Raw genomic sequence first — 9,637 nt, 5'->3', positions numbered from 1 at the left:
CAGAGCAGGCCATTCATAATAATTGCTGAAGCATTGTATAAGAAAGGAGCGAATTAGATATTTAGAAAATGTGTTCTAAATGAGGAGCAAAAGGCAGTTTTGTAGGAAGCACATCATGGAACAGTTGGAGGACATTTTTCGATGAAATTACAGGAAGAAAGATTATGCAAGCAGGTTTTTGGTGGCCATTGTTGCTTAAGGATGCATATCAGTTTTCTAGGGAATGTTTGCAATGTTAGAAGATTGGGCAACTAACTTTAATTGATAGGATGCAAGATCATCCTATGTTGCCACTTGAGCCATTCCAAAAGTGGGGATTAGAGTTTGTAGGTCCCATAAAGCCAAAAGCTAGCAGGACAGAAGCAAGCTATATTCTAGTTGCAACAGACTACGCCACAAAGTGGGTAGAAGCAATATCTTTGAGAGATAACAAAGCAGCAAGTGTGGCCAAATTCTTGTACAAGCACATTATGGCAAGATTTGGATGCCCAATTGAGCTGGTGTCTGATAAGGGTGTGCATTTTCTGAATTCAGTTATTGAAGAGTTGACAAGTAAGCATATGATCATGCATAAGAAGTCAACCCCATATCATTCGCAAGCAAATGAGCAAGCCGAAAGTACCAATAAAGTGCTGATGAGGAATCTGAAAAAGATAGTGGCAGAGAATAGATCTGATTGGGATGACAAGTTGGATTCAGCATTGTGGTCATTCCGCATAGCATACAAAGTTGCAACATGGATGACACCTTTCAAGCTAGTTTATGGGATTGAAGGTGTGGTTCCAATGGAGTATGTAGCTCCTAGCTTGAGGCTAGCAGTATAGCATAGGATGAGCCCAGAGGATTCAGTTTTACATAGACAAAGGGAGTTGCTGAAGTTGGAGGAAGATCATATGCAGAGTGCATATGTAGTGGAAATAAATCAGAATAGAAGGCAAGCATGGATTTCAAGGCAAGTGAAATTTAAGATATTTCAGAAAGGGGACTGGGTGATGCTCTATAACTCAAAGTTAGGACCACATCCTGGTAAATTGAAATTAAGGTATTTTGGGCCTTATCAGATTGTGGAAGAATTGGGGCAAGGCACTTTCAAGTTGCAAGATGTGTTTGGGACTCCGGTTTTGAAGCTGATAAATGGATTCTGATTGAAAATTTTTTATGAAAAGGTTCCTGAAATTTCTCATTGGATGGTGAAGAAAGTTGAAGAAATAGCAGTCAAATGGGTAGATATTGTGCTAGAAGTATTAGTAGACAATTCAGGGGATGTGATTGTTTGTCAAGACAAAATTAATGGCACATGCTTACATAGTTGTTGCGGAATGCAGATTGAATATGGATTGCAGATTGTTGAAGAGCACTATTGGTGTTCATTATATTGTGGAGTTCTGGAGCAATTTTGTCAAAGGGGATATCACCAAACTGGAGTGCAGAGTACAATTATAGAAAGTTTAAATATGCGGGCCACATGCGAAAAGGGACTTAAGTTCAGTATGCTCTTCGAGACTCATCATCATTTGTGCAACCCACCTAAAGAGGTGATGTCTTATGCTAAATTTTCATGGAGGCATATGGTACCCTCTGTGCAAACCATCAAATCAATTATGCGTGAGCCTTTTAGCCTTCAAATCGCCATGTTCTCGGGCAGCATGAAGAAAAAGCAACACGCTAGTACACAAGAGCTCACTAGTGAGTCTATGATGCACACAAGGTCCATGAAGAAGGAGATGGAGGAGCTCTTGTGCCCTAGGCAAAAGAGATTGCACTATGTTGAAGAAAACAAGGAAGCAGACTCTGATGGCAATGATGTAGAAGAAATTGAAGTGGATGAAAAGTTCGATGTGCTGGACAGAGAGATAGAGGTTTGGCTACAATGAATCGTGATGTATTATTATGCATGTTTTCCATGGGAGCTTTGGGAGAAGAATGAGTATGTAGAGAAGCAACTCAACTACCTTAGAAATAATGTAGGGTTCATCATAGATGACAAGGAAGTAACACCACATTTGGTAGCATAGGTTTTTAGAGTGCCTTTTTGCCCAAGGAAGAAGGTGACGAAGATTAGTGATGTTGTCATGAAGGTGGAGTTTAGAGTTCCGAAATGCACAAGGTCTTATTACATGGTGCGGAATTGTGACAAACCCCACAGCGTTCACCTGTTTTGATATTTAGACAAGGTTTGTCTGCTGGCAAAGATGACCTACATGTCCAAAGAGGCTTTTGCACCTATGTATCATGCAAAGAGAGGGTCGAAGATATATTGGGCGACCTTCATTTTTGAGAGGATGTAGTTGACAAAGCTAAAAGACAAGAGGAGATCCCCTTCTATTGTAGAGGTATCACCTTACACGGCAGTCTTATTTTTTCATGTGCTGCAGGTCCCATTAGTACCATTGGTATCACCAGCTCTAGTATTGTGGGAAGATCGAGTCAAGGGAATGCAAGTGAGTTCAAGAAGAGGAAGTTGATATTGGAGTCGATGTCCTTTGATAAGTCAAAAAGTGGAGTGGGGCATGGCTTAAAGAATCAGAAGGGAACACCTCTTAATCAGAAAGAAGCGGCAAAGATACCATTGTTTCCTCAACAATCGGTGGTACCAAGTTTGGAATCCCAGAACACAACCATCACTTTGTTTCCGCAGAAGTTGGGAGAGAGCTCTAGGGAGCAGACTCCAATCACATAAGCAATTAATACAAATCCATTCTCACAGGAATACAATTCGAGGGCAATCGAAATATTTTCTATTCAAGATGTAGTTCAAAGTTGTTAGATTTGAATCGGTTTATTTGCAATCAAGATGTTATGATTCTGACTTTGGAGAAGCCGAAGGGGGATAAACAGAAGGTCGACATGATGGAAAGAGAGATTAAGATGTTGTAGGATAAAGTGGAGGAGTTGATGGATGATGGAAAAGATTTTTAGGAGGCCTTAATTTGTGTGGAAGTAGAGAGTCAGAGTCGCTATGTGGAATTTCTTACGAAGCTGGGCAGATGGTTTGAAGATGGCAATAGAGAAGCAGTTTCAGGAAGTGGAGGATAAGATTGTTCAAATCATTTCAGATACAACTTCCTGATGAATCAGTTGACACCTTTGGTGGAGTTGGAGAAAGCTACATTGGATGGGCAAGGAGTAACCCGGGTATTGTTGGCTAACGCAGATGTAGATTCATTGAGGTTAGAGGTGTTTGAATACATCAAGGAGCTCTAGGGCTAGGCAGCTGGATCCTTTCACGAGCATCTGGCAACATCAAGGAGTAACTTGGGTTTGAGGCTGCAGGAGAACATTCACTTCGAGTTGAGAATGTAGAGATGAAGGCAAAGATTGCAGACTTGGAAATGCAGCTGGAAGTAGCAAGGTAGGAAGCTAAGATGCAGATGTCTTTGGAGGCTTTTGATAAACAAATTGTGGATGGTAAAGTGTAGGGCAAGGAAGATGTTGAGAACCTGGTAGTGCAGATTGAAGACAAGGATGCATAGGTGGATTTAATCAGATGTTAGGCAGCATAAGGTGGAATTGAAGATGCAGCAAAGGAGTCATCAGAGGTTGCAGATAAAAAAAGGGGTGGCACTGACCAAGGGACTGTGGGTCCAAGGTTAGTTGTTGGCTCAAGCCACTAAGCTGTGCCAGGTGTTTAGGCTAGACCTTAGAAGACCTTAGAAGAAGTCATTTTAGTAATATGTATGGTCTTTTGTCTATTTTGGATGTTTGTCAATTTTGGTGATTTTTGCAATCTTGAAAATGGAAGGTCATAGCTTTGCATAACACGCCTGGGATTCAGTTCTGTTCGCATGTATGTTCATGCAGATCATTGTGTTACTATGGCAGATTTTTTGAATAAGAGAGGCAAATGTAGTCTATCAGCCTGTGTTCTCTTATTAATTTCTCTATTCTTATTCCGTCTGTAATTCATATTTGAGTGTAGTGAGATAAGCAGCGATGTAGAAAGTGAAATGCTTGTGATGTGAAGATGAACGTTTAGTATGAACTCTAATTTTCCCAATTTCTAGGTTGAATGTCAGAATGTCATCTGAAATATTAAAAATTGTGTAACTGTTACTTGGCTGTGTGACCATAATACACACTCCATTGGAGATTTTACCTCTCTCTCTCTGAACTGAGTATCCAACAAATATTCAACTAATTTATCAGCAAGATTTTTCCATCACATCAGCAAGGATGGGACTCAAATTGAAGGGTTTACATTAAGCAAGAAGGATCAGCATCAACACCAAGCTCATTAAGATAGTATCTCTTAATACTACAGTATGCCTTCACACTACTGTCTTCTATCCTTTGATATATTCAAGAATAAACTCATTGCTAGTCTGATCTCACTTACTTGATGGTGTTGTCAATGACAAACAATAAGATCTCTATGCGAATACACTTCATGAAGAGTAACATGATTTGTGTTGCTTATCTACAATACATAGAAGATTTTTGTGATCCACTTGTAGGAGGACATGAAGCTACCTACACCAAAGAGCAATCAATGTATTCATTTGAAGAACTTGAAAACATGCTTGCTACATTGGAGATAGTGCAAGAGATTGAAGTCATTTACATTGCCTCAAAGCTAATACCTTTGCTTGAGGGGGACATGGACATGAAAACTAATGCAATTAATGCAAGCAAAGTCAATGAAGAAGAAGACCAAGAGGACCTAGAAGAAGAGGACCAAAAGATCAAAGTGGTAGACACTAAAGCTACAAGTAAAGTGAAGAACAAGTACAAGATCAAAAAGAGCAAGCTAGACTACACTGACAAGAAGAGCTACAATAAATTGAAGATCTATGTGAAAGAAATACTGAAAATTGCAAGGGCCTGATAGTCCTTGACCCAATTTTTTACTAGACTTTTTTAGCCTTGTAATGCCTATCCCAAATGCCTTTATCATAAGCTTGTAAACTCCTCATGTAGCTATGTACTAAAGCCTCTGTACACTTTGTGAGGCCCATGTTACAGCCTTTGGATGTCTACCATGTTTGTGGTACCCACACTAAGCCTTTTCTACAATAGCCTCTAGTGTTTTGCCATGTCTATGGTGTGCCCACACTTTTCAAGTGTTGCTCTTACTAAAGCCTCTACACACTTTGTACTTTCGAGTTGCGATTGAGGAGGGGTGTTGAGATATTTGCAATCACACCTACTGTAGCCTCTTTGTATGAGGCAGATTAGGCTAAGGATATGCAAGCTACTTTTTTCCATAGGCATAGAGAGGGAGATTGCTATCCATCCAACAACTATAAAGCATCATACTTGACTATCACTTTTTCATATATGATGAATGCAATATCATGATCTTTCTCTTTTCAGTTCGTGTCTTTGTTATCATCAATCTTATACAAAAGATTGTGTTTATGAGTCCAAGTTCCAATCTTGGAATCTAATCTACTTGTGTAACAGGTCAAGTCTTTGTCTATGTCATCATGAGCATAATCTTCATCTTCCATCCTCCATAGCTTATGCCATACCCTAGATCCCGTGTATTGTGACATGATTGCTACAATAACTTATCGTAGAGCTGCTACAGTACCAAGAGGTTCAACAAAGGAATCCTCCCCCAATGTAGAGTTGATTAGCAGTGGTGCACTCAAAAATCAAGAGAATAGACTTGCACGACATGAGGCAAAAAGACCAATTGGATATAATCTCCCCCCATGCCTTATATAAGCACTCCACAAAAGCATGTATTTTATAATTTATTCATCTGTAAACTAAAAAATAGCCCAATTTTTACAATTAGCATGCTTTAGCTTTTGTGTTTTCTTTTGTCCAAATAAAGAATAAAGTGGCTGGGGGGGCCAAGAGTCAAGCAGTGCCCAAATACAATATCAAATTAATGAATATTTAAGCTATGTGCCCATGCACATATAAAATAATATATATATGTCAAGCACTTCAATAAATAAGCGCGCCAAAATAAATATTAGCGCCACGCCTAAGATGCGCGCCCATCAAAAATGATACTTTTTCCTAAATAACTTGAATTCACGCTATCAACCAGTGCTTCCCAACACCAGCGCCACCTACTCTACTGAAGCATTCACAATTGTTACAAAATAATAAAATTAAACCGACAAAAGTGAATACCTAGCAATCTTCAGCTACAAAATAAATAAATAGGTTGTAACTTTGTCCTTACCTTAATTTAATACGAGTGTTCACTCTAAACTCATAAACGTCTATTAATTTAAATATTTATTTTGTGAAATCACCCGCTATGGAATCACCCACTTGCACATTAAATTAATGTGACACCCGAAAAGGACAAGCGTCCTCGTCAACTTCTCGCACAAGGAATCCACCTTATGTACGAGCCTCAGCAAATAAATATAATTTTACAAAATCCACCACAAAACCTCACGAAATCCACTGTGGAATATGCCTCCTAGCATCAAGCAGTGAATCCACTTGGTTACACAGTGGCACCATAAGAGCTGACAAGAACTCTATTTGCTTATCATCTGGCAGATCCTCCATTCCAAGGAGTAAACCAATTGCCTCAAATTTATGACTTTCATTATCAAAGCTTGTTGTTTGTGTTCTTCTAGAAAGTATTTCACCAATGGTGAAGCCAGTCAAAATATCTTGCAAGCTCTTCGAGAACCAAAGTTATTAGTTAATGAGTTCAACCTCTCCAAAGAACTATCGTACGAGGAAAGTCCAAAACCAAGCTAGTCTTTTCCTTGGATTCTTGAGCCTTCAAAATAATTACATGTTTTTCCATGCAATATGCCCTTTCAAGAATATATTTTTAAAAATAACTTTGTGCCCAATCACTTATGTAGTTTGCAAATTAGAATCGATACTATGCAATCAATGGAGCATTGCTTACAGAAAATTATGAATGCATTGAAGAAATTGTGCCTAGCATAACTACAAGTTCTCGTGCGCCATGCAAATGCAAACACAAAAGACACACAATGGGGAAAAAAATCCTAATGATGCTCACTAATGTGTTCAAATCTTTGGCAAAAAAACTTCGCCCCCAGGTTCGCAACGGTGGATGCGCAGCGTCACAACAACACAAACACTATTAACATATCAAAACACCCAAAATCCATTATCTATCTTAAAATTGTAATTTACTGTTCTGTGTGTTTATAAAAAATTTAATAAACAACCAATTCTTACTAATTCTGTTAATATTTCTCATAAATAAGGTCATAGAAAATTAAGAAAAACCATTTTCAACTATTTGCAACAACTGATATTTATCATAAAACGATAAAATTTATCACTTACTCATAAAATCGTGCTTTATTTCACATGTATCTCATGTTGGAAGGCCGCTAATGCTTATTAATAGCCAATAATGCTTCTCCAAACATCGATCTACACTCCATCATGTCTTAGCATCATCTCCCAATCAAAATATCTCAAATCAACACACCCCCTTCTCACATAGATTGATGCATAAAAATAGGCAATAAGAGGAGAGAGAAATATAGCACCGTGAATTGCACATAGAAGAGCGGCGCCAATAAAGGTTCCATGGAGATGATTTGTTGGGTGGCTTCTTTTCACAGCCTCTTCACCCCTCTTCCCACAAATTGACATGACGGGGGCAACGTTTGATCACACCATTTTGAAAAACCACCCCCCATGTCAAAAATTTGGGCCTTTTGGGCCCCCAAAAGGCCCATGGCCCATGGCCTTTGCAATCTTGGCAAAATTTTGGTCATTCCCATATCGGCCTCTACTTCATCCCTGTCTGGATTGATGTCCCGAATGGCCAAGAAGTCGTCTCACTTCAATCTAGCAATCACTGCAACCACTACAAAGGTTGAAATTTGCACTCCTTTCTTCCATGATTACTTAAAATCTATGAGTCTACATCTTTCGCTTCCGTCAAGCTTTAAATTCAACGTAAATTTTACATCATTCCAGTCCTTTCTAGCATGTCATGGGCTTTTAAATTTGGCTCTCATATGTGTATCTACAAATGTTTTTTCCAATTTTTGATGAGTTTCTCTCTCTCGTGATTAGCAAAGAGATCAACATATAGGGTGAATCATCTAAGAGAAGTGGTGAGTAGGTCCAAGCATTTTACTTAAGTTCAGAAAGGGTTCAAAAAATTGTGGCTGGGCAGCTGCCCTGCCACATATAGCACTATGTGCTTTATTTGGGCCATACAAAATAGTTTCATAAATGTGTACAATGCTCATGTAAATAAAGACAAAGTGTACTTAAATCATAACATTGATACATGAAATACATGCATGATTGCATAATGAAAGCGACCAATACAATCATGGCAAGATATCACTACTACATAGAAAATGTCTACACAGATCACGTGACCAAAAAAGAAGGGTGTGTGAGCTCTAGGGATCCAAGGACGAGCTATAGATCATCGCCATCCGAAACCTCATCCCATCGCAAAGGAGCATCAAATGAACTCTGCAAAAAAAAGAAACAACTACACATCCGTCCACTATACAATAATGCATTCTAATTAAACATAGTAACTACATACAAGAAAGATGAGTGACTTACAGGGCCGCCGTGTCCATACAATCGGCCGATCAATGCAATGAGACCGTGCCTCTCTACATATCGAGTTTCAAGGACGGTCGGATCACGATTTGTAATGGAGTGCTGCAAAGAAAACAAAATACAACTGTTAGAAACACGATTGTTAGTACAAAGGATATTGCAAAGAAATAAGCAAGCAAAATAAAAGAAAAACTTACAAAGTCCTCCATATATGTCTTGTGGCTGCCACTCCCAAGATGATGGACCACTCCGGCCTCTAGTCGTACCCTTGCCGTCTCGCGCTGCTATCTCCAACATCCGGGAGAATTTGTAGCCTCCTCCCTGAGTCGGCGCCAGTCGTCCGCGTCTAGCCACTCGGGCTTTGCAGGCCCACTCTTGAGTGCCTTGCATGTGTCCGATCATCTGTGTGATATATATGCACACATACACTCCATCATCCAGCTCGTAGAAAACCTATCTGTTGCGGCTGGTACCAGAAACTCCTCATGAAAGGATGCTACTTTGTGGTCCTTGCTCCCCTCCGGTATGTTCTTCCAATGATCCAAGATGTTGTGTCGAAAAACTTGTTGGCATAACTCTCTTATGCGAGCCATCACCCTTCTTCCCTCATCATTCATGATGATGGCTCCTGACCTATCATCTATAAGGTAGGCATACCCCTCTGGGGTATTCCTAAGATGGGTACCTGTGCGACCACGCTCCTGGGCATATCCACGAGATCCTTGTATATTTGGTGTACCGACCGGGGTAGTATCTATCGGAGTAGAACCCATATGGGTGCCACCTGTGGACGGCTGAGTAAAAGCCGGAATGAGTGAAGTAGACATCCCCACAGGTGTGATAAATCCTAGAGGTGATGCAACTCCAGTAGAATGATGAGACGGAGACACTGTGTCTGTGCCTCCACAACAACCACCTGAGCCACGCTCTCTTGAACTGCTAGGAGAGTGAGGAATAGCACCTATATCCCAAGCCAATCACGGGCTCATTGCATTCGGATCTTTGCAGCATCCCCCTGAAGCACTCCCTCCGTCTAGCCCAAGTCTGGAGCATCGACCTCATCTTCTCGAAACTGAAGCATCAGATCGTGCCGAAGTAGATCTAATAGAGCGGCCTAACGCTGTCCGAGACAGCTCTT

This window comes from Lygodium microphyllum, chromosome 18, assembly GCF_053477565.2.
Source record: "Lygodium microphyllum isolate KBCC chromosome 18, Lygodium_microphyllum_v1.1.10, whole genome shotgun sequence".
Taxonomy (NCBI): domain Eukaryota; kingdom Viridiplantae; phylum Streptophyta; class Polypodiopsida; order Schizaeales; family Lygodiaceae; genus Lygodium; species Lygodium microphyllum.
The sequence above is the reverse complement of the archived record's forward strand: the minus strand, read 5'-3'. Positions refer to the sequence as shown.